General features: G+C 44.8%; 1 protein-coding gene and 1 long non-coding RNA gene across 2 annotated transcripts in view; one reads left to right on the forward strand and one right to left on the reverse strand.

Annotated features, from left to right (window-relative positions):
• Positions 1 to 1,772, reverse strand: part of LOC144755834 (uncharacterized) — a 53,825-nt gene extending 52,053 nt beyond the window's left edge. The window contains exon 1 of the long non-coding RNA XR_013594978.1: positions 1,640 to 1,772. This is a non-coding gene — a long non-coding RNA (uncharacterized LOC144755834). The remainder of the gene's footprint in view (positions 1 to 1,639) is intronic.
• A 183-nt stretch (positions 1,773 to 1,955) lies between these two features.
• DCAKD (dephospho-CoA kinase domain containing) overlaps positions 1,956 to 25,486 on the forward strand; it is a 299,574-nt gene continuing 276,043 nt past the window's right edge. Inside the window, exon 1 of the mRNA XM_078645136.1 lies at positions 1,956 to 2,080. The gene's annotated coding sequence lies outside the window, so the exon portion shown is untranslated. The remainder of the gene's footprint in view (positions 2,081 to 25,486) is intronic.

Genomic DNA, 25,486 nt, shown 5'->3' on the forward strand with positions numbered 1-25,486 from the left:
AAGCCCTTCCGCCCCGTTACTCCTGCTACGTTGGCTCGCTGGGTACGGTGGCTTATGGGAGAGGCGGGCATTGATGTTTCTGTATTTGGTGCTCATTCTGCTCGTGGGGCCATGGCCTCTAAGGCCTTTTCCTTGGGAGTCACCTTGGGGGACATTATGAAAGCTGCTGATTGGTCAACAGATTCTGTGTTTAAGACCTTTTACTTTAAGCCTGTTGCTACTGTTGCTTCTGTGGTGTTGGAAGAGCTTTAAACAAGCATAATCGGAGCCTCCTGTCCTGACATAGAATTCAAAATTTGCAAACATTTGTGACAAGAATTTTCAATTCTATTAAGGACTAGGAGGCGAGGATTATCCCACCCGTGGTTTCTACATTGTGTTTATTGACAAATGTTTATGCATTATTCTGTTACTACAGTATATATTGCCTTGTCTTCTTTCCCACCCTAGTTTCGACATGTTCCTGTATATGCTGGACGTGTATTACGGCTTTGTGTCTCTTTTCAGGCTCTGATCCCAAATGATGTGCCTACAGTGCAACGTGGAAGCTCCTGTTTTCTTCTTTGAAGATGGATCCTGTTTTCTGCCTACAGCTGTTGCGGTTATGGACTTTTCCGTCCTTTTCCCTGGACTGGGGTTTGCTGTTCCATTGACTTTCTTGAACTGTTTGTTGTTTCCTGGATTTACTCCTCACCAAAGAAAGAGGAAGTGGGATTGTCTGCATATCTATTTATAGTACAGACTCTATGGTTGTCACCCAAGTGTTTCTGGGTAATGTGGTTTTTTACATGGCTGCTGGGCATTTCTAAATAAAGAAATGAGACTAGCATAATCCTCGCCTCCTAGTCCTTAATAGAATTGAAAATTCTTGTCACGAATGTTTGCAAATTTTGAATTACTTCTCAAACTGTCACCCCACACCTCAATTATTCCATCACAAAGTAAATACGTTTCACTGCTTATGAGGTAATTCAAACAAAAATGTTCAGTATGATAAACACTTTGTGTTGCAGCTGTTTTAAAACTGCTCAAAAACCACAACAGTGCAAACAAAAAGTAATTTGTGAATTGAACTAGTTACATGGACATGACTGCTTTCTCCACTCAAGAAAAAGTGTCACTCTGAGTCTCCAGTTACTGTCATTCCATTTCTAGTGCTTTGCAGCAGGTTTAAGATCTTCTTAGAGTTTCTCGTTGCTCTAATGAGTGTAATTTCCGATATTTATATGTTTCCCTTGTCTTCATTCTTTGATTTTTGCTCGAGAGAAAGTGTCACTCATAGTTGTTGAAATGTCACTCATAATTACACTGAAATTATGAAAATGTCACACATAGTAATCTGAAACCTTGGCAGCTATGTGACTCATTGAATCACACTCGGGAGCCACACATTGACAAGATGCAGCGTTCCTCTTTGTCGCTTGGTGAGGCCTCCAGAGTGTTGCAGTCCGACATCGGAACCACTGCGGAGTCTCATGCCCGGCTGAACTACAGAGTGACACCCTCCGGTTCTCCCACTGATGTCCTACAATATTTCCGAGTCTCACTTACGGATTCAAAAGTAGCATCTCCCCCCCCCCCCCCCACCCGGTGCCTCAGTGCAATAACTCCCGGCCTCATGGCATGGCTCAGGGCGTACCTCTCTTTGCGTCACGCCCACAGCTCTTGGGCCGCACTCACTCGTGCTTTTGAGCCCGTCTCTGACTGGCTTCATATCCCACTGTTTCACTCACGGAGGCGCTTCTGCTCCTTGCTCACTGACGTACTTCAACACGTCGGGGTCTCACTGCATGACTCGTGAACAGGCGGCACTCGCTGCAGCACATTGAGCCCCCCTCACTGCTGCGCTCCGAGTAACAGTATTATTATAGAACTTTTTTGATCAACGATATCGTTCGACTCATTCATGCACAAAAGCCCACTCTCCTGTACGGAGTTTGAGCTTAACCCGGAACTTATTTCAGTAACGAGCAACCATTGGTTCATGGTCCGGTTCGGTGTGCCGCTGACCAATGGACATGAGAGATACTGCGAGGTGACGATACTTCCGGACCATAAAAGACTCGCTGTGACGCTAGAGGTAAATTTGGAGGGAGAAATTGTCAGAATTTAGATGGAGTGGAAAGTGAGCAGGTTGTTGGGAAAAAGGGTGGCCGTGAAACCCGGTTTATCAGGAATTGCGCTTTCTAACTCTGGTCTTAGTGAACCTCCCCTACCCCTTATACTCCAGGGGCGTGTTTATAAAAAAAAAAATGCTAAGTGAGTTATGACTGACATTTCTGTTTTCGGTGTGCATATCTATGAGTGACATTTTGATAACTTATGAAACTTGTTGAGAGGCACTTCACTGCGAGTAGAAGGCGGCAGTTATGTCGATGTAATAAAATGAATATAAGAAATAGATTCCTTTGTGCGTTATAGTACGCACTTAGCTTTGTTCCCATTCAAGCATGGGTTTCCCCGTTCCAACATACAAGTGGCGATGACTAAAAATACAGGACTGCTGTACAAATAAACTTTCAAACAATACAATGTTCTTGGACTTTAAGCAAAAAAAAAAATCATAGATTAGTTTTACATAGCCCACTGTTACTACAGCGCCTTCACTGAGTGAACTTAATTGTCCTAGTGGCAGACACGAAAGCTACACAAATTAAGCCTTTAGTTCTTATTAAACTGTAGCAATGTTAGCACTGCCGTTTGTGAAAATTGAGAAGAGCAATGTACCAATATAGTTTTACACGCCTCCGGTACGTGAAACATCTAGCGGTTTTTTCTTCCAATAAGCATGCAGAAAAACTTTAACATTTTAAAAGTGATTCACATGTTCATAAGATTAATTTTCCTTTACCAGCTTCCTCAAATTCTTTAGCTTGGCTTTATTTGATTCACAAAAGCGCATTTAGCAGAAAAGGGAAGTTGGAATGGCTATTGAAAAACAGACACTGACTGCCTACCTGTGCATACCTTAGTAGTGGGTGCCTGGTACATGCTATGCAGAGAGCAGCTTCAGTCACAGGGTTATATTGGTGGTACTTCGGCAACAGCTAATAGTATCCGAATCAGAGGTGAAGGAGAACAAGCATGTCACGCTGCTAAGCTCGTAAGTATTTCACTGCATGCTGAGAAGTGCTGTGTCAGGACTCGGAACGAACCCTAACCGGCAGTACTCTAGATGGAATGAGTCTTAAAAGCTATCGGCCACGGGAATCTGTGACTTGTAAGGTCTTTATTTTATTTAATGGGATTTTATATAGCGCGAACTTTACCCGAAGGTGTCAGAGCGTTTTACATAAGAACCAGGTGCAAAACATAAGGATTTAGGATTACCTGCGTTACATAAAAGATACAAACATAAAAAATTGCACATGAACAAGTAGTACCCCATGACCTCTCCTTACCCCTGGGCATGCTATCAGAACCGCAGAAGAACAGACACACAATGTGTCAGTCTATGTGCACGAGTGGAGGGGGGGGGGGGGGCGGGGATACACGCGGGTGGACAGCGCCCACCTTGCTACCTCGCCTTGCTCCTACTATTGCTATTGCCAGATCGATTTCAATATTATATCGTAGCGCTTGATTGCCTGACTGTTTAATTAATCGCTAATCATTATTATTTCGTAGCGCGAGACTGCCAAAGTGCGCTTTACATTCCTTTTCAATTGTGCTGTGCTGCCTGAAGAAATCATTCTTGCCTGATTGTGCCGGTGCCACTGCCATTTGCATCGCGCTTTTTAGGTCTCGCGACCTATCGATGCGCGCATGCGCATCGAGCGGAGCGAGAATTCAAGCGGCGAAAACATCATGAAACCACCAGCTTTTTGCTGGCGTTTTCATGGCGTTTTCCTGCAGTTCATGTGAACCACGTGTTCAAACATGAACGCGCATCAGCCTCCCTCCATTTGCCGCAGAGCACATCAAAGGGCTTCGCCCAGCGTGCGCTCTGCGGCTTCTCGGCTTCTCCTCCCCTAATTACGCCGCACACAGCCTTCCTTGCATTTCTCCTCCCCCTCCCCAGCCAGCTTCCCCCAGGCCGTGTTCCCTCATCCCTCGCACCCCCTCGGCTCCCTTTCTCCGATTCCTCTCCATTTGTTCTTCCTTCCTCTACCTTTTCACATCCTCTCTCTTTGCCTGTCCTACTTCCTCTTCATACCGCTACACCTAAATCCTTTTTTTTCTAAAGTTCATTCATCTTATATCTCTCACGTGCACAGAACAACTTCTCTCACAAACACGCTAACTTTTCCTTTATCTCGCACATATACACATGTGCACTTCATTAGTTAATTCCCGTCCCATAACCTTTGTACTCTCTCGGAGGCAAGCTCGCCCACCCCCTCTCATGAAAACCCACTCACTCTCGTGCACACATGCACACTGATTTGTCGTGCCATGATGTTTGTACGAATCCACTCACTGCCTCTCTCGCTCCCACATCTCCGACACACTCTCCCTCCCGGCATTGATGACCCTGACATTCCAATTAGCAGACTGAAATGCAGGGTTTCCTAATTAACACAGCCCTCCAACTACGCACTAGTCGTTAATAAAGGACCATTAACAAGCTCGGATTCTGGCCGTCCTGGAACTACACTCGGGCTCCTGGTTTTAAATACTACCTGCCCACAGTGGAGCTTGTTTGTTGAAGATGCATGCTGCTGTAACCGCCATCTGCACTGGCGCGCGACGCAGATGGATGCAATAGGCTCATCCCAGGGACCAGAGGCGCGAGCTCCCCTCGCACTCAATGGCGGGACAGAACAGCAGCAAGAGAGAGTAAGCACCGGTGGGAAGCAGAACTGGAAACTACCCACACACACCGAGCAGGGGCTCTCACGGGGGCAGCAGTGAACCACCACACACAAAGGATAGGGAGGGACATGTTGGGCGCCAGCAGGGAAAACGCGCCTCACACAAACAGGGAAAGAGGAGTCGGCAGCAGTGAAAACATACTTCACACGAATAAGGAAAGAAGAGTTAGCCACAGAGAAAACACCCCTCACACAAACAAGAACGGGATAGGAAGAGTTAGCATCTCTGAAAACGCCCCTAACTCAAACAGAATAGAGAAAGAAGAGTTACAAGCAGCGAAAAACCTCCTTACACAAACAGAATAGGGAAGGAAGAGTTAGAAGCAGTGAAAACGCCTTCACACAAAGGGAATATGGAAGGAAGAGTTAACAGCAGTGAAAAACGCCCCTCACACAAACACGAACAGGGAAGGAAATATGTTGGCAGCAATGAAAACACCCCTTACACAAACAACAATAAGGAAAGAAGAGATAGCAACAGTAAGTATTTAGTTTTGCAGCACAATATCCGATTATGCAACAAGGATATTGTGCTGCAAAACTAAATACTTATAAGGTCCCCAAGCGAGACCTATTGGCAATGCCAATGCTTGTTGTGATTGTGCCCCAATCCTGTTTCGATTTTTGGCTTGCTGCCATTTTGTTTGTTGTTGTTGTGCCTCTCTGCCCGGATCTCCACCCCGCTCCCGCCTCCCAGCTGCTCCTCCCTCCCACTGATACTGTTAGCCCCGCTCTCCCGTTCGTAGCGCTGTGACCGCCCTGTTCCCATCAGAAGCGGCCGCTCCTCACGCTGCTCCCCTGCTCTAACTGGTATCGTAGCGCTATACCGCCAAACTGATCCCTGCTACCTCGCCTTGCTCCTACTATTGCTATTGCCAGATCAATTTCAATATTATATCGTAGCGCTTGATTGCCTGACTGTTTAATTAATCGCTAATCATTATTATTTCGTAGCGCGAGACTGCCAAAGTGCGCTTTACATTCCTTTTCAATTGTGCTGTGCTGCCTGAAGAAATCATTCTTGCCTGATTGTGCCGGTGCCACTGCCATTTGCATCGCGCTTTTTGTGATTGTGCCCCAATCCTGTTTCGATTTTTGGCTTGCTGCCATTTTGTTTGTTGTTGTTGTGCCTCTCTGCCCGGATCTCCACCCCGCTCCCGCCTCCCAGCTGCTCCACCCTCGCCCCTCCCCCCCTCCACTAGCCATTTATGACAGATGCTTTTGCGCGCAGCGGTCGCGCCCTATGCGCGCCAAAGTTAAGCCCGTCTACGCCTGTCCGCGCCTGGACCGCGCCCAGTGCCAGACCCCCTGTTCCCTGCAATTCCCTTTCCACCCGCATTACCTACGACTCCGCAACCCTCTCAGCACTCAACCCTGGCCGACTCTCAAACTGCTACTAAGCCGCCCCAGGACACACCCATGGACCCTTTACCTCCCACTCCTGCAAGTTCGACTGCATCAGAACCCACACCAAACCCACAATCTCCAAACAGAGCTCCGACACTAACCACCTAAAGTGCATCCTGCTCAACACCCGCTCAGTCCACAGACACTCCATCGAACTCTGGAACCTACTTGACACTACATCGCCGGACGTCGCCTTCCTTACAGAAACATGGATGAACGCCTCATCAGCCCCCAATATCGCCATAGCCATCCCGGACACCTACAAGATTATCCAAAAAGATCGCACCAACCAAACAGGAGGAGGCATCGCCATTGTCCATAAGAACACCATCCGCATCACGACCAGTTCCGACGATAACCTCGCTTCCGCCGAACACCTTCACTTCCAGATTCACACCGACCCCAAAACCACACTCAGAGGCACCCTCATCTACAGACCCCCAGGAACCCGCACACAATTCAGCGAAGACATCGCTGACTTCATCAGCCCTCTTGCCCTCCCATCCGAAAACTACATTCTACTGGGAGACCTCAACTTTCACCTGGAAAAGAAAAACAACAACAACACCACCACCCTCTTGGACAACCTGGCCAATCTCGGACTCAAACAACTTGTTGACACCCCCACCCACCTTGCCGGACACACGCTCGACCCTATCTTCACCTCCAGCAAGCACATCTCCTTCGATCACACCACAGCTCTCCATTGGACGGACCACAGCTGCGTTCACTTAAACTACATAAAGTCCACGACCCACAACCCCCCACAACCTATTCCCCGAAGAAATTGGAACAAAATCACCACCGACCAACTCTTCACATCGCTTCACCAAAACCCCCCTGCCATTTCAGCGGACCCTAACCAAGCAGCCACAAACCTCACTCAGTGGATCATCCAGAGCGCTGACGAACTAGCACCCTTGAAAAACCATCTAATCAAGCACGGTAGCAAAAAAGCCCCCTAGTTCAACGATGACCTTAAAAAATCCAAAAAGTTCTGTCGTACTCTCGAGAAAACCTGGAGAAAAAACCCAACCACTGACAACCTAGCCACCTTCAAGAACGCCACCCGCAAACACCATCAACTGATCCGATCCACCAAGAAATCAGCTTTCAAGGATCGACTTGACAACAATGCCCCAAATAGCAAGGAACTATTCAACATCGTCAAAGAATTCACTAACCCCTCCACCGGAACTAACGACATCACTCCCTCCCAAGACCTCTGCGACTCTCTAGCCTCGTTCTTCCACAACAAAATCGCCGAAATACATAACAGCTTTGAAAACCAGTCCGAAGACCAGTCCACTCCACCCACCTTTGAACCAAAACCACACTCTAACAACCTCTGCGCCTGGAACCCTATCACCACCAAAGACACCATCCGCCTGATGAACTCCATCCACTCAGGATCACCAACCGACCCATGTCCCCACCACATTTTCAACAAAGCAGACTCCATCATCGCACCCCATCTCCGCGATGTCATTAACTGCTCCCTCAACTCCGCTACCTTCCCGGAAAACTGGAAACATGCCGAACTCAGCGCCCTTCTGAAGAAACCCACGGCAGACCCAACCGAACTTAAGAACTACCGCCCCATCTCGCTCCTCCCATTCCCTGCCCAAGTCATCGAGAAAGCCGTCAACAGTCAGCTTCCTCGAATCCAACAAATCCCTCGACCCTTCACAGTCCGGCTTCCGAGCCAAACACAGCACCGAAACCGCCCTCATCGCTGCAACAGACGACATCCGAACACTACTGGACAACGGAGAAACAGTCGCTCTCATCTTACTTGACCTCTCCGCAGCCTTCGACACAGTCTGTCATAGCACCCTCATTCAACGTCTCAGCAACGTCGGAATACAAGGAAAAGCACTAGACTGGATCATCTCGTTTCTCACCGGAAGAACACAGAGAGTCCACCTCCCCCCTTTCAAATCTGAGGCCACCGAAGTCATCTGCGGCGTACCACAAGGATCATTACTCAGTCCCACCCTCTTCAACGTATACATGAGTCCCCTCGCCTCCATCGCACGCCAACACAACCTCAACATCATCTCATACGCAGACGACACCCAGCTGATCCTCTCCCTCACCAAAGACCCAAACACCGCCAAAACCAACTTGCACGAAGGAATGAAAGAAGTAGCCGAGTGGATGAAGATCAGCCATTTAAAACTAAATTCGGACAAAACGGAAGTCCTCATCCTAGGGCCATCCCCCTCTGCCTGGGACGACTCATGGTGGCCTCCAGCCCTCGGAACCGCACCCATACCTACTGACCATGCACGTAACCTGGGCTTCATCCTGGACTCCTCCCTCTCGATGACCAGACAAGTCAACGCCGTCTCATCATCCTGCTTCAACATCCTACGAATGCTCAAAAAAATCTTCTGTTGGATCCCCACCGAAACAATAAAGACGGTCACCCACGCACTGGTCACAAGCCGACTGGATTACGGAAACACCCTCTACGCCGGAACCACAGCCAAACTTCAGAAAAAACTCCAACGCATCCAAAACGCCTCAGCCAGACTCATTCTGGATATCCCTCGGCACGCTCACATTTCCAGCCACCTGAACGACCTCCATTGGCTCCCTGTCAACAAGAGAATAACATTCCGTCTCCTCACCCATGCACACAAAGCCCTCTACGACCTAGGACCCGAATGCCTCAACACGCGTCTATCCTTCTACACCCCCTCCCGACAACTACGATCGTCCAATCAAGCCCTCGCCGCAATTCCGCGCATCCATAGATCCACCATGGGGGGAAGATCCTTCTCCTACTTAGCGGCCAAAACCTGGAACTCTCTCCCCACCCACCTCCGCCTTACACAGAACCACCTCTCCTTCAGAAAACAACTGAAAACTTGGTTATTCGACAAGTAAAAACACCTCCCTCCCCCAAGCGCCTTGAGACCCTCTGGGTGAGTAGTGCGCTATATAAATATTGGAACTTGAACTTGAACCCACTTTTTTTCACTGGGTGAACGCTGTCCACCCTGCCAAGAATTAGGGTCCCACTGAATGATGTGCTGAACTCGTCCCGGTGTAATTGCCAAACACTGGGACACTTTCTGCAGCGCCTGCACATTGTCTGCTTTCCGCAACAAGCAATAACGTGCAGGCGGGGGCGGGATGGGGCTTTCTTTTTTAAGATTCCTGCTGGGCCCATAACATCAGGCCTCCTTTTGTATGAGTCTCTTGGCTGGGAGCACTCTGGAGCCTCACACCTGATGCAAATGATGCGGATGGGAAACAAAGGCTCACACTTTGTTAGCACTTCACACATACTTAAGAGAGACAGCTTTTCACTTTGTTCAGTCCCTATATATTGGAGATATGCATGCACTCTAAGAATATCACATGTGTTGGTCTTTCACAGTATTTACACAAAGCAAATTGCATTTATATAGAGCTTACTTCCCCGGAGGAGGCGTTCAAATAATTTAAGTACCACTATTTTTTCTTGGATAGAACTACTCATTCCAATGCAGGGTGTCAGAGTGCTTTAAATCAACACATGCATATTACATGTACAAAATATTATATAGGTATGTAAATTAATGTACAGAATGTGTTACATAAAACTGGGGGATTGCAAGGTGAAGAAGTCACATATCTTTCATAGCTCACTCTGCTATTATCCTCACAATGTGCTCAAACGTACACATGATAGACCTGCCAAACATATATGTGAGGGCTTTAGATCTGATGTCACTTTTTGTGATGCCACTTCCTGTAAAGTCGTGGCTTGTAATGCCATGTGTAATGTCATGCGTGCGGTGATGTTGCGCTCAGTGATGTTGCGTGCCGTGATGTCACTTGCATACTGCCTAACTAGGTTAGTCCCCCCACTTCTTTTTTTTAGGACTTGTACCCTGGTTAGTCTCAGTGCAGAGTGCATGGTCGCAGATAATACTGGTGCTGTAAACTGTCACAAAATAATGTGATAATACCAAATAAGCGTTATTTTAACCCCTGATGACTGACCCTTGGCAGTGCTGAGAACACGTGTCTGAAGATACATCGAGGAGACCAGTGTTATGAAACAAAGAGAAGCGTTGTTAACCTTTTAACTTCTATGGACTACTCTCACTTAATCACTGCTGCGGGCCCCGGCCTGGTACATATATACTACTTGAACCTCAAAATAGTGAACAAAGATAATGAAGCAAGTCGACATCAAACATGTACTGACATTCAGAAATTTTTAATTTCTGGGGAAAAAATGCAAATATCAAATTCTTCTTTTAAGGAGACTTTGAAGCAATATCTCTAGCATATTGCTTTGTCTTTTTTGTCCCAAATGCTTGGTCTTTTTGTTGTTGGCACATACCAGTGCTGTAACTGAGGCTCCTAATTGTTCATACTTGATTCTGCTTTCTGTACGTTCTCTGCCTTTTCAAATCAAGCTAAGGATAACAACTGCATTTGTTTGCTTCCAATTACTTCAAGTTTATAGAGCATTTTAAAATGTTATATTTTGTTTTTTTATGTATGTAGACTTTATTAGTTTGCTAATCTTATTTATTTTTCTAGACAGTAGTGGGCCAGCTTTGCAGGTGTTGCAGACTCCCAATGGTCTAACACACTGGTTTACAGTGCCGCACCGATACCTGTGTTCTACACAATATGATGGAAACTCAGTTAATGTTTCCTAACCGGTCTCATAAGACGTGCCCACCTCTAAAGATCAGCCACCGTTGGTGGTCCTTAATACAACATATACACGCACAGTAAGAGAGGCACAAATACAGAGACTTCTAAACACAATTCTTGTGTTAGTCCATAGGGCAGAGAAAAAGTCACGATGTCAGACGCAAATCATTCTTTCTGTTGTCGTAGATCCTTTTATTCATCGTTTGGATTAATACAAGCAAATTGTGCAACACAGCCAACTCGTTTCGCCCATGCGGGCTTCTTCAGGGCGAGTTCTGATCCAATAGAGTCCTACAGGTTATTGGCCCGAAAAAAGATGAAGCTCGCTTTCAAATTGTGGTTCAATTCTCGAGATCTCACGGTTGACAAGAAAAACGTGTGGTTCGTGATTTGTGAAATCAGGAACTAGAGCGCATAAGGTGTTGCCCTAGACAACTGAAGAGTAAGTGCAACCGGCAAAGCTTCAGTTTCGTGTTTCTTTCAGTTCGGAAAGACTCCCAAGGGTCCACAGATCCCACTTAATGAACCTATGACAGTATATAAGAGATGTTTGTCATGTCATAGAACGTCTGCAGTCTCAAATTTGTGGGGTGAGAATCTGTGAGATTGGATGTAAATTTATGGCTGCATGTGGAGAAAGAGAGACTGTAGAAACAGACATGAGGTAAAATGGGCTACACATACACATAGTGAATGATATATGTGTTTCATCTGCATGGTTGTGCAAGCGCAGACTGCATATTTTTCCAGATGATCAGATCTACGCTAATGAAGATGCACAGTTGCTATATTGGCGATGGCTAGCAGAACGGTCAGTCAGCTGGCCATGATAGATCACAAATACATCTTTTTGGGGCAGGTTATCTGTGATAAAGGACTGGTTTGAGCCAGGATGCGTTAATGACTGGCAGGATTTTTGCATGACTGCCGGTGATAAGCTTGTGTCACTGTCACAAGCTTTGTTACTGTCTGCGGGTGTGAGCAAGCCACAATTGGCCTGGCCTGTGTGTCCAAAGGACTCTCAGGCTGGTCCACGTTTTACCTACTGGTTTTGATGTACAATTGTGCATGCAAGCTGCTCAATAAACCAGTATTCTTCAGATCTGATGCTTCTTCAGGCAGTGCTAACATTTAAGCCAGAGAGTCTGGTGGAGCTTGGACACAAGACTAGTAGGGCACTTCATGCTAGAACTAGAGATTGTTTATGTGAAACGAGCATGTGGAAGCAAAATTAAACTTCATGATGACAGTGAATTGACTGAGCTAAGATTCAGGCACACAGTTCCTGATTCAACACCTAAGACTGAGCAAAACAATTGTCATGCAAAGGGAGCATGCAAGAGGAGGGAAGGGTGTAATGTGGTTTACTAGGTTCAAGAGACGAATGCTGGTTGCAATGAGGAGCAAAGGGCTCGGGATCAGTGTGTTGTGTGAGATTCAAGATCCAAGGAGGCAAGTGTGAGTATTAGGGATCAAAAGGAAAGTACAGAACTAAGGTAGGAGCTTTGTCTGATGCTGAGGGGAAGTTTGTTCCAGGTCTTGGCCGCGATGTAGGAGAAGGATCTGCCTCCCGTTCTGGCTATGTGGTTGCGGAAATTTTGGCCAAGGCTAGGTCAGCGGAGCAGAGGTTTCTCTTGGGGCGTAGAAAGAGATTCTTTCGTTGAGGTATTGGGGTCCGGTGTTGTAGAGGGCTTTGTAGGCATTTGTTAGCAGTTTGAAGGTCACTCTTTTTTTGACAGGGAGCCAGTGGAGGTCTCCTAGGTGCTGGGTGATGTGGTCTTGTCGTGAGATGCTGAGGACGAGTTGTTGAGTATAAAAAATTCACTGGGGGAAAGCTGCTAACTCCCTAGTCGTGTCCCACATTGATTTTGCCTACAGGTGTATATTGGTGACCCACTCTATTTGTTCAGCAGACTCAAATGTATCCAAAATGCTTCTACCAGACAACTTTTACATCACATGATGCTCGGTCATACTTCTTGCCCCTTCTAACTCTAAAAAACTGATGGTTGTAAAGAGCATCTCATTTGTTTTGCACTGCACACAAGGCCATCCATGGCATTTGACCGATTTTCCTACAGTGCAAAATTCAAGCCCATTGCCAGAGAAGGCCTCTCCGGTTCAGATTAGCCAGGCTTCTGATTATCTCTTTGTGAAAGCATTGGCAGGTGTTCATTCTCTGTTCAATCACTTAAGCTCCTGATTTCCCTTCTGGCAAGAATAAGATTACTTCACAACTATATAAAGTTGTCAAGGTTAGCCTGTCGCCAAACACATGACTCCTCTCCAGATAATTTTTGACAATAAAATAGTTATAGGTAACTTTAAACATGACTCATCTCTACAGTACCTTTCTGCATAATTGTCAAGTTCTGCTAATAGATTGCTGCAGCAGGATTAGAGCATACCTCCAAACCACAATCACTCCACCCAGTGCTGCATGACACACACACCCACATATATATATATATATATATATATATATATATATATATTATTATATATATATATATATATATATATATATATATATATACACACACACACTACCGTCCACATGTAACAAAATGTGTAGCTGCTTTCTTGATAAAAGAGAGAATGCTTAGGGGTCTGAACCGGGGCACTAGACATTACTATTGTTCCGATAGACAACCTACTCCAAGTGTAGGGTGCCCCTGAGAATGTTTTTTTACCTTTGAGTTTGTAAATAATAATGAAATGAATCTCATCACCAACACCACAAACAGATTTAAGTGGTAACTGGGTTTTGAAATGCTACTGGGCATTCAATACAAATAAGCATTTATTGTAAACCTATGACAGTAGTCAGCATACCACATGAATCAAGTGGTGATTGTTTTAGTCATCCATAACTACTACTTTTACCCCATGCTACATTGATACCACTAATCGTTCTTTGCAGAATCAGATACAGGAACATGTGAAGTGTACCACAGTGGAGTATGTTATGTATTTCCAAAATGATATACTGAAGGAGTTTCATTTTGGGGGGTCTATACACCTTGAAACTGTCTAGAGAATTATTTGTGCAAAGAGCTTAAGACAGGAAAAAACAACGAATTGTACATTTAACACGGGAAACATCATTAACAACGAAGGCAGTACTACGCGTAACGTTTACAACGAGGCACTTACCACGTAAACGTCTTTCCAACGCGTATGCCTTCAACGATCGTATTTACCACGAAAAAAAAAAACGAAGGATTAAATAGGGGGGTTGGGGGGGGTCTCCCCCCCCATAAAAAAACGATCCCGCCGTGCCGAAAAAAACAGTGTCATAAGAGAGGAAGCGGAATAAACTTCCGCTTCCTCTTTATGACGTAAGAACGACGTGGCAAAGAAGATGAGGGGAAAACGAATTCCGTGGTAACGCATGCGTGGAAAAGGCATGCGTTGCAACGGAATTCGTGGTAACGACATATAACCATTTAACACAAACGACCCAGACAACAAGGGTTAAATTTGGTCTACATTTAAATCTCAAAAAATGTTTATTGAGAACAGTGATTTAAGAACTGCTGTTTCTGCCTAGTGTACGCTTTGATCACTGAAACAATATTTTTTATTTCAAAGCATTGTAATTCGTTTTGATTTACTGAGTAGTTCTTATAATGTAACAATAGAATAATTACCATATTCAACTGTAACTTTCGTTGAATTTTGATATTATTAGTCTAAACTAAACTTATCCAAATTTGAGAGATGTGTCGACTTAACTTTTGATTGCTAAATGTGTGTTGGACTGCATGAGAAATGTTTGATTACAAGTATGGTTCTTCAACTTAAGTCTCACCTTAACAAAGTTAGAGCTAAAGCAATAGCAGAAACAGCGGGCCCTCGATGCCGCACCTCACACCAGTTCCAAATATTCAAGTTGCTGTGTAGTCAACCCCTACGCCAGCTATCGGATGGCGCAACTGTGCTCCAGATCAAGAAATGATTATACTACATCTCACAAAGTCCAGGAAGCCAAAGTATATGAAATACGTCACTTCTTAATTAGAAAATTATTTCATGTTTAAGACCATTCCAATCAAGTTATCAGCCAACGCGTTTCGCTCCCACATTGGGAGCTTTCTCAAGGCGAAATAAATAAGTCGGTACATTCACAAAGCCCAGGTGTATTGGTCGATATGAAAGTGTCGTTATTCCAATAACAAAGCAATGCTTTCACGGCCTGCGGTCATCCATATACTCCTGGAAATCTACAATATCCAATTATGTCCAGAAGCTCGTGAAGATGGCAGATAAGCGAGAGATTGACGTGTCACCGGTCCCTAAATCTAAGATTCAGGCTAGTTATGTCCGCCGGAAATGATCAACGCCATTCTGTTAGATCATATATATAAAATGGTTAAGAGAAAGTGCCCTCTGGGGTCTATAACAGGTTCATCCGGTGAAGTCCAAACGACGACTGTCAATTCCAGGCACCATATTTGTCGCGTCGCTGTGCACAAGAGATGGTAACTCTAACTGGTGAAGTTGGAGCTGTTTAAAAGGTATGACAAAATTACAGTGCAACCTCCACCGCGACTTGCATCTAACCTGCTATCCCCAAATAAATAATGAAGAGGGAAATATCCTGAGTTTATGTGCGCTCAGTTTAAGCACCCACTGTCAAGGTGCAGTCCTCAACCGGACTAAACAATGTCGTAATTAAAGTCAAACGGTGCACCACTGAATATTTGCATATTAAACAATAGTTAAGCAAGGTACAGAATCCATATCTAAAATTGAGTTCTCCAAATCTTTTTTTATTCATAAACAGTTCATACGTGACATGTGGTATGTAGTGAAGAACCGCCAACGTGTTTTGTCCAGTACAATGGACTGCTTCAGGGCTGTCGAGTAACAATATATACATATATAAATACATTTAAAAAACGTGACTTATAATATGACAATAGACATGATCATTTATCATAGTACTAACTATATACATGCTTTAATTAAAACATACTTGGATCTGATTTAGTCCAATTCATTTAAGACATGAACATGATCGCTGCTCATTTTTATCTCCTGAGGCGGAAGCCGGGAGGCATTATTGTGATAGCGCTTTTTAAAAATGACTTTTATCTTGTTTCTGTGCATTGACCCTCTGTGTCCGTTCCCTCCCTCCCCCTACTACCCAGCGCTTACGGATTTTATTGCGGCGCTCTTTCTATCCTAATCACACTTTGTTGTGTCACGGACTACTCACGATCTGCACTCTGCTCCGCTGATTGTAAGCTCATTTCCCACTCTCTTGCACCCTGGGCGGGTCGCGGCCGATTTAAGGGCCGAGGCTCCCGGGCTGCGCAAATCGGCAGCGGCCATATTAGGTTGGGCACTCCTGGCTCGGTGCTCTAGTCGCCAGTACTTAAACAACTAGCTATGACTCCGCGCAACGGACGCGATCAGCGGTCGCGCCGGAGTCGAGCCAGAGTCCAGCCCGTCTGCGCCCGTTAGCGACAAGGAGGCGCCAGGGGCCAGGCATGCTGTTTTAGGTGAACCCTTATATTCCTCTTCTGCCCTGCGTGCATTGAAACCCTCCAAATTGCCTTGCCATTATTCCCTCACCCCTGAAACTCTTGCAAATACCCCTGTATGTGGATGTTACGACACAGTTATTATGCATAAAACCCCGGATCCGGCCAACTGCTGCCCTCCCCTTACTAAGGCACCTCTGTCGCCCACTGCTGTCCATGCAGGTTTCCTTATCAATTCCCGCTCACAGGTCAAAAACAACATCTCCTTCAGGGATTTCATCTCACAGAGAAAGCCCACCTGGGCTTTCATTACCGAAACATGAGCTACGGACTCATCCGAACCGGATCTGCTAAATGCTATCCCTGATGGGTATTCGCTGGCCAGGATGGATAGAGTGGGTTGAGTGGGGGGAGGCCTGGGTATATTGTACCGCAGCTCCATAAAATGTCGGACTGTCCATCTGTCCTCCCCGCTCGAACGCCTCCAGGCTATGCATTTCATTCTCAATCCCTCCCCCACGATTTCCTTCTCAGGAATACTGATCAATAGACCTCCTGGTCTCAGGTCCGCGTTCAGTTCAGAACTCCTTAGGATTATTGAGCCCTATATTGATGGGCCTAATCTAACCATCTTAGGGGACTTTAATTTCCATTTGGAAAACCATAACTCCCCTGACACAGCCCATCTGTTGGACTCTTTATCCTCCTATGGTTTGCCGCTGCTAGTGACTGGGCCCACCCACCTAGCTGGGCACACCCTGGATGGGGTTTTTAGCAACGACTCCCGCCTCCTAACTGGTACCCCTCTCCCCCTGTCATGGTCGGACCACTTTGCTGTTCCCATTGATTTTTCCTTTTCTCCTCCTAGCGGCCCCCGGTCTGATCACACTAAGTGGGTATTGAGAAGGAATTTTGGGGAGATTACTAACAACTCCCTTACTCACTTTTTGGCCTCATTTAAACCCCATTCCACCGGGGATGTCCACATTGCGGCTCTTGACCTCTCTATTACCCTGACGGAGGCTGTCAACTCGCTTGCCCCAGCCCGGCAAATCTATTCTGCCAGGAAACGACCCTCCGCCCCTTGGTACTCTGAGTCCCTTAGGACTCTCAGACAAGGATGTAGGTGGCAGGAAAGACTTTGGAGGACACACTTGGACCCCCTAGAGAAGGATAAACATAAATCCCTTCTCAGGGGCTATAAGGCTGCGGTGCTGACAGAAAAACAGGCCTACTACTCCAAACTCACGTCCTCGCTCAAATCTCCCAGTGACCTGTTTAAGATAGTTGACAGCCTCTCCCTTATTCAGACTCCCGGCCCCATAACAGCCTCCCAGGCTCTGTGCGACCAGATCTCCACATTTTTCCATGAGAAGATCGGGCATTTACACAGACCTGGAAACACTTAATCTCAGTTCCCCACCTGCTACTTCTCCGACCTTGAGTTCGGAAACTCAAGCTCCTGTCTCTTCACATTCCCTCTCCCAGTTCCCCCCCATTAGTCTTACTCATCTCAGCACGTTGTTGGACAAGTTAAATTCCGGGTCACCATTTGATCCATGCCCCTAAAAAGTCCTCAAAGATTGTAGACAGACTATTCTACCCTCTTTGTTGGAGGTTATGAATCTGGCCATTTCTGAGGGGGTATATCCCCTCTCTTGGAAATTGGCCACTGTCAAGCCACTATTGAAAAAACCTACTCTGGACCCTGGGATATTAAAGAACTTCCGTCCCATTTCCCTTCTCCCTGCCCCTGCTAAACTCTTGGAGGCACATCTTAACCTTCATCTGGGTGCCTTCCTTGACAATACCAACTCTCTCGATCCTTCACAGCATGGCTTTCGTAGGACTCACAGCACTGAGTCGGTGCTTACAGTGGTTGTCGACAGCATCCGGTCCAGGGTCGACACCGGTCAGACCACTCTACTGGTATTACTCGACCTCGCGGCGGCTTTCGACACCCTGTCCCCTACCATTCTGGTTAGCACTCAGTGAGCTGGGTATCAAGGGTTCTGCACTCAGCCTCCTAACATCCTTCCTAGACCAACGGAAGCAAAGGGTTAAGCTAGGCGAGTATATGTCACCCATCAAGCCCGTGAAGTGTGGGGTTTCTCAGGGCTCCTCGTTGAGCCCGACGCTTTTTAATATCTACGTTGCCCCACTCGCCAGGCTCATAAGATCTTTTGGGCTGGAAGTTCTTTCCTACGCCGACGACACGCAGATTATGGCCTCCATATCTCAATCCGTTAGCATAACTGCTCTCAATTTTAAAAACTGTATGGAGGTGGTCGCCGGATGGATGGTTAAGAACTTCCTTAAGTTGAATGGGGAAAAAACGGAGGTCCTCATTTTTGGGGACAAAAGTGAGACTTGGTCTATGGAATGGTGGCCTTCTGTCCTTGGCGCCTGCCCCTTGCCGTCCCTTTTTGCCCGCAACCTTGGGGTTATTCTGGACACTACTCTCTCGCTAGACAAGCAGATCAGCAGGACTGTGTCCACCTGTTCCAATGCCCTTAGGATTTTAAGAAAAATCATGCATTATTTTTCTCCTGAGGCCCGCAAACTGGTAGTAATGGCGCTCATTACCTCCAGACTGGACTATTGCAATGCACTTTACTTCGGCATTAGCAATGGTCTTGTCCAGCGCCTCCAGACTGTGCAGAATGCGGCTGCCCGGTTTGTTGTGGGTGCCCCCAAACGCTCTTCGGGTACAGCCATCAGGAAAAATCTGCACTGGCTCCCCATGCAGGCGAGGATTAATTTTAAGGCCCTATGCCTTACACACCGTGCCCTTAATGAGTCCGGCCCGGAGGCTATTCGCGCTCTTGTGGCCTACTATACCCCTGGCAGAGCACTTCGCTCTTCCAGTAAAAGCTTACTAGCCGTTCCTCGTGTATCCAAGGCCAGATGGGGTGGAAGGTCCTTTTGCTTTCTTGCACCCAGACTCTGGAATACGCTCCCCAACGACCTGAAGATGATCTCCTCCAACACGCTGTTCCGCAAAGCGCTCAAGACTTGGCTATTTCAAGAAGCTTATCTCTAATCCCTCTCTGGGTGATTTTTGAGTTCTCAGACTGCCATCTTTCAGCGCCTTGATGCCTACGGGTTTAGTTGCGCTATCCACAAATTTCCTTTAATAATAATAATAATAAATAACCCACCAAGACAAAACAGAAAGTACGTTTGATAAAACATCTAAACATTTGTACACAGCATGGTAATGGACACATATAAACTGTCCACCCTCCTTCTCTTAGATGATCAATAATATGATATATGGGGAGACCCCATAAAAAGTGAAGCACATAAGACCCAGTGAGGTATGTACAAAAAAATGTGGTTAAAGAAAAATAAGAGCAGAAGCAACCGTGGTAATAAGATAAGAGCAATTAAGCACCCAGAGTGAGCATGCCCAAAGCGGGAAAGCCAAAGTGTAGAAACGTGATACATGCATAAGAGTAAGGAATGTCCACTAAACCAGTACTAGTGAGCACCCAAAATGTGTTTCGTCCGGTACAGTGAACTTCTTCAGAGCATAAGCGAAGGATTCATGCATTAGATTCATTCATACATGAGGTGATGAGAGAAATCAAAATTCCTCGCACGTCTTGGAAATAGGACAAATGAGTCCATCTGAATAAAAACACTAGGAATTGTAGAAAGCTAATTCAGATTATAAATGTAAATAAAATGTGGTCCATCAATAATCGATAGTGAGCGAGGTCAAACACAATTAGGGTGATCAGGGCAAGGTAGACCCATCAACTCGGCACTATATTAAGGGCTGAAGCAGTAGTTCTATAAAAATGTCTCTCAACGGTATGCAGACAGGAAAAAAGCTTGGCACTGAAACTTATCTCACCTTGCAGTGCTTTTGTGCTCTTTAAGAAGCTGATACTAAAAACATGTCAATTTTCCTGAGATTTGTGCAATTTATTATGGAAGAAGAAATATTGCTATCCTGGTTGGTTTAATTTTTCCAGATGGCGACAGACAACACAGCTTGAACCATGTGGATGCTCGCATGATTTAAGTTGCCACTGGATCTGGGCCGTGGCCAATGGCTCTGAATGAGAGACATCAATCTCTATCTTGAACCCCTTTGAGAATGCTGATCTGGCACTAGAGAGTAGAATGTACTTTCAATTATTCACTACTAATAGATATATTTTCATAAAGTGATGCTGATTAGTTCAGCCTGTGAAGTTTACAGAGTGCATGTGCAAGGTCTGTTCTTTTATGGTATTGAACGTTTGGGCTTCGCCAACTGCAAACCACTAGTAATGATGCAAACTAAAATGTGTTAATCTCTGTGAAGCCTATCCAAGTGTTCCTAATCCGAATTAAATTGGTAGTGAGAAGCTGCATTAACACAATGTTCTGAATTCCAAACGGATCTGTATTGGGTAGATGTTATTTTTTATTTATGAAAAAAGAGACAAGACAGTAGAAAACATGCTCAATTGTGTTATACTCACACATTAGGAAACTTGAATGTCTGTTTGCAAAATCAGAAAAAAGAAGCACAGAGAGGCAACAAAACATGAAGGCACAAATACTGAGTAAAGAAGTCTTTCCGGACTCTTCAATGGGGTTAATGCTTCTTTTAATAGATCCTCAATCACAAAGACGTGATACAGGACAGATACAGCCAACGTGTTTCACCCTGAATAGGGCTTCATCAGGGCAGTGATACACTCAATAGTACTAGAACTGAAATCCATCATTTCTTGTAACATCCGTAAAAAGCTCAAATTAATGAAGCACGAGTCGCAGACTGGAAATAACGTGTATTACTCCAACCTCTTCAGGTCCATACTAAGAGAAGAATGTTCACTCTGATAGATGAAACATCTCTACATAATGTTCGATTCCGAAGACGCGGTATCAGTCCGTCCGCCGCGAGTAACGACCAGTAGGCATTGTTTGTTTCTTCAGTTTGGAATTCAGTAGCCCGTATTGGCAGTGAGTTGAAACAAGAAATCTAAAATGTGTTGAAGAGAGTCAGATAGTACGGTGTAACCTTGAAACTAAGACAATAGTGAGAAGCATGTCATATTTAGTTCTAACATCCATGGTTGTTTGAGATTGGATATCGTAACCTGCCCTTTCATCTTTTCAACCCAGGATCTGTCAGGAACATCCCTGGTTGTAGTGCGGTAGGCCTATGCCAACTCCTTCATCGCTTACCTTCAATCGCCACGTTTGCTCAAAGCCAATTGCATATTCCATTTCAGCACTCACCCATCTCCTCATTATATCATAGCATTGCTGATCATACACTGATGGAGAGATGTGTTTAATGCCATGATTAGAAACAAGCAGTTTTATTTCTGGATGTCAGCTGAACATCGTTTTCAGTTACTATGCTTTAGTAAAACCTTCTTGCTCAAACATTTTCAAATCTGATCATTACTTTGTACACAACCTTCCCAACAACCTTAACTTATGGCCATTGGAAATAGTAGTCAATCAGTACTAAAAAGTATTTGGATAATCAGACAGTCAAATTGGGCCTGCAGTATCAAACGCCTCCCTTCCCCAAACCTTCTCTGGGCTGGACGTAACCTTCCTGGATTATTGTACCATATTTGCAGCTTACCGCACACACAAACCAAGATCTTACTTTTTTTCACCACAAACCCTTTTATTCATGCTTCATATACATGTGTGTCCTTCATGAGGCCTCTCCAAAATATTATTTTGTAAATTGCCACAAGTTGTTACCTTCTCAAAAGAATCCTTTCTGAACTGACATTTCCGTGGCTTAACAAAAAAAATGGCAAAGCTTCTTCATTCAATCTCTTGTGAGGCCAACCTCTCCTATGAAATTCTTTAACTTCCTAAGAAAACATATTTTCACTTGAAGCAATGGAACAATCATGCTTAGGGACATGATCTTCCGATGGCTCATAGCTTAAGAGCATAATACCACCACTCTGAACATCATTGACACATTTTTCTTCTCCATTGACTGTCAAGATGAGAAAAACACTTCCTCAGAACATTTTGTAACCCTGGTACGTTTTATACACAGAAATGAATTTTTTGCATCTTATATTGCCGTTGCACCACTGTTTGAGTCATTCACACCCACTGGTAGTGAACTGATTCACTAATAAATGGTAATCGTCCAAACAGTAAATTCTGAACCATATACACATCCTCTAAAGTTCTCTATCAACATGTCATCAATTCTTTTTCAAGCATGAAATAATTATCCTCTGACCTCTAAGAAGTCTAGATGCATACACTTGTTACTTAATTATGCACCATTCTCGGGAAGCAGAATTTCTCCGATGCCCACATTAGTTGCATCTGTCATGATAATAGATCTGCATGACTTATCAAGAGGGCTCCACATTTTTTTTTTATACTTCAGAATCTCCAATTATTATGAAGAGAGAATCTTGATTTCATTAAAGACATACGGAGGCTAACATTATGCAAATACTTTTATTTGCTGCTCAATATGCAGCCCTTAAAAGAATGTTATTACATCACAATAAAAATAACATTATTAGCATGACAAATAAGCTGTGCAGGCTCCCATCTTCCTTGTGGGCTGCGATGACACAGGAGTACAACAATGAAGTTCCAGTAAGTCGGGTTAATCCTTAACATTGTTACCTGAGAAGGAATAAAAAACACTGTACAGTGAAAAGTATAAAGACAGACGAAAACTGTAGACAATAGCAGAAAACTGTAGACAATAGCAGAAAATTCAATATCAGTAAACATTACCGGACCCAAACCTCTCGGGAAGAGGAGGGTGGGATAATTTTAGCCTCCATATGTCTTTAATGAAATCAAGATTCTCTCTTCATAATAATTGGAGAATCGTCATTTCATTACAAGACCGGAGGCTACCATTATGCTTTTTAAAGCCATGTAGAGCTGCGCTGCTAACATGTCCTATTGGTCTCAAGTAAAACTTAGAGAAGGTACTTGCATTAGACCAATCTGCAGCTTTAAGTATTTCAGGCAGAGAACCTCCGGCCCAAAAAACTTTGCTAGCTATTGCACCCCTAGAAGAGCGAGCTCCAAATCTAGAGAGATCCACTCCAGCCTCATACATAATCAAACGTATCCATCTGACTAAGGTCACTGAGGACACAGGTCTAAAGGGTCTAACATATGATAAGAGAAGTTGATCACAACCAACGGGTCTAAATGAAGAAATCTTATTTTTATCGCACTTCATACAATTCACAACACACAGTTTTTCACATTCATGGAAAAAGGTATAAAAGATAGACTCTGACATTTTTTAGTTCTCTTCCAGATATTGTAAAATCTACAAGAAAGTTCTAGGGCTTCAATGTCGGAGACCTTCTAAAGGAGATTAGACACAAAAGAGTTGCCAATTTCATGGAAATTCTTTTCAGCGAGAGTAAATGGTTGACAGGCCAGGAAAGGAAAATATTAAAGATAAGGTTGACATCCCAAAGGGATTCATAGCTAGCCCTGTGAGGTCTCCTTAGTCTAATACCCTTCATAACTCTTTTGATGAGGGTGTTGCTACCGATAGCAAGATTATTAACCAAGGCATAGCCTGAAGAAATAGCTGATCTGTAGCAGTTGATGGTTCTGAAAGAAAAACCTGACTCAAAAAGATGAGCAAGATAATTAGCTACCTGTTGTAGAGGACATTGAACGGGATCCAAATCCCTCTCCAGGCATCAACCAGACCATTTTCTCTAAACACCTTTGTATCTTTTTCTCTTTCCTGATGCCCATGAATCTTCCAATAAGCTTTTAGCTTTTCCTGAAAGGTCAAAATATCTGCCTGAATCCCTGATAACCTCCAGACAAGAAGGTTCATCTTCCCTTCCAAGACCAAAGGATGTTCTTCTTCGTTTGGACCCTGGAGTAGGACTAAACATGATGGGATCAGCCACAGGAAGTCCACCGCTAACTCCATTACCCCGGGAAACCAAACTTGGGATTTCCCAGAATGATGGAGCATGACTTGAGTCTCACTTTCCACAATAATCTCTGAATCATCGAGAAGGGAGGAAATGCGTAAGCTTCTTCCCAAGACTGGAGAAAGGCCTCTACTCCTTTCGCATTCGGATCTGGCCTCCAACTGAAGGATTTTGGTACTTGGTGAGTTAATCTGCTGGCAAACAAGTCTATCTGGCTTGTGCCCCAAAGCCCTTGGATCAGGAAAAAAACCTCGGGATTCTACTTCCAATCTTTGGAATCATGTAGAAAATGTGAATTCCAGTCTGCCCTTAAATTCTGGGATCCCGGGATGAATTCCGTTCTGAGGGTGATCTTTGGTCCCAACAGAAATACCATATTTGCTTGGCAATATCTGAGAGATTTTTGGATCTCGCGGCCCCCATACGATTTATGTAGGAGACAGCTTAGAAGTTGTCCAAGCGGATTAGCGTATTCGAGTTCTTTAGAATCTCTTTGAAGCTCAGAAGGGTATTCAAAGCTGCTAAACTTTCCAGAGAATGTATGTGAAAGGATTGTTCTATTAAGGACCACCTCCCCCCGGTCTCTAAATTGTTTAGGCGAGCACCCCAGCCATGGTTGCTCGCATCTGATTCTAAGGTAAAATCTGGAAGGTTTCCGAAAATAGTTTTCCCGTTCCAGGCTTGGAGGTTGTTTAACCACCAATTAAGATCCTCTCGAGCGTCTTCCCTAAGGGGAAGGGAGTCTTCGTACCAGAGGCCTTTCCTCAGGCCCAGAGCTTTTAGTCTTTGCAAACCCCTGTAATGAAGAGGACCCGGAGAAAGGGCCTGGATAGAGGAGGAAAGGAGACCTAAAACCCTGGCAAGGTCTTTCAGATGGATAGATTCTTTTGAAAGAATAAGAGAGACATGTTTTTTATTTTGGTAACCTTTTGGTGGGGAAGGATAAGGTGGGACAGAATAGTGTTGACTTGGAAACCAAGGAATTCTATTTCTTGTGCTGGAGACAAAATGGATTTCTCTAAATTTACGATGAACCCAAGTCATATCTAAGTGTTTCAAGATTTCTGACTTGTCTTGAGATATAATGAGAATATAGTCTAGATAAATTATTAGACAAATCCCTCTCTGTTTGAGATAACTGACCACTGGTCAAAGAACCTTGGTAAAGCACCAAGTT

This window comes from Lissotriton helveticus, chromosome 5_1 (assembly GCF_964261635.1).
Source record: "Lissotriton helveticus chromosome 5_1, aLisHel1.1, whole genome shotgun sequence".
Taxonomy (NCBI): Eukaryota; Metazoa; Chordata; class Amphibia; order Caudata; family Salamandridae; genus Lissotriton; species Lissotriton helveticus.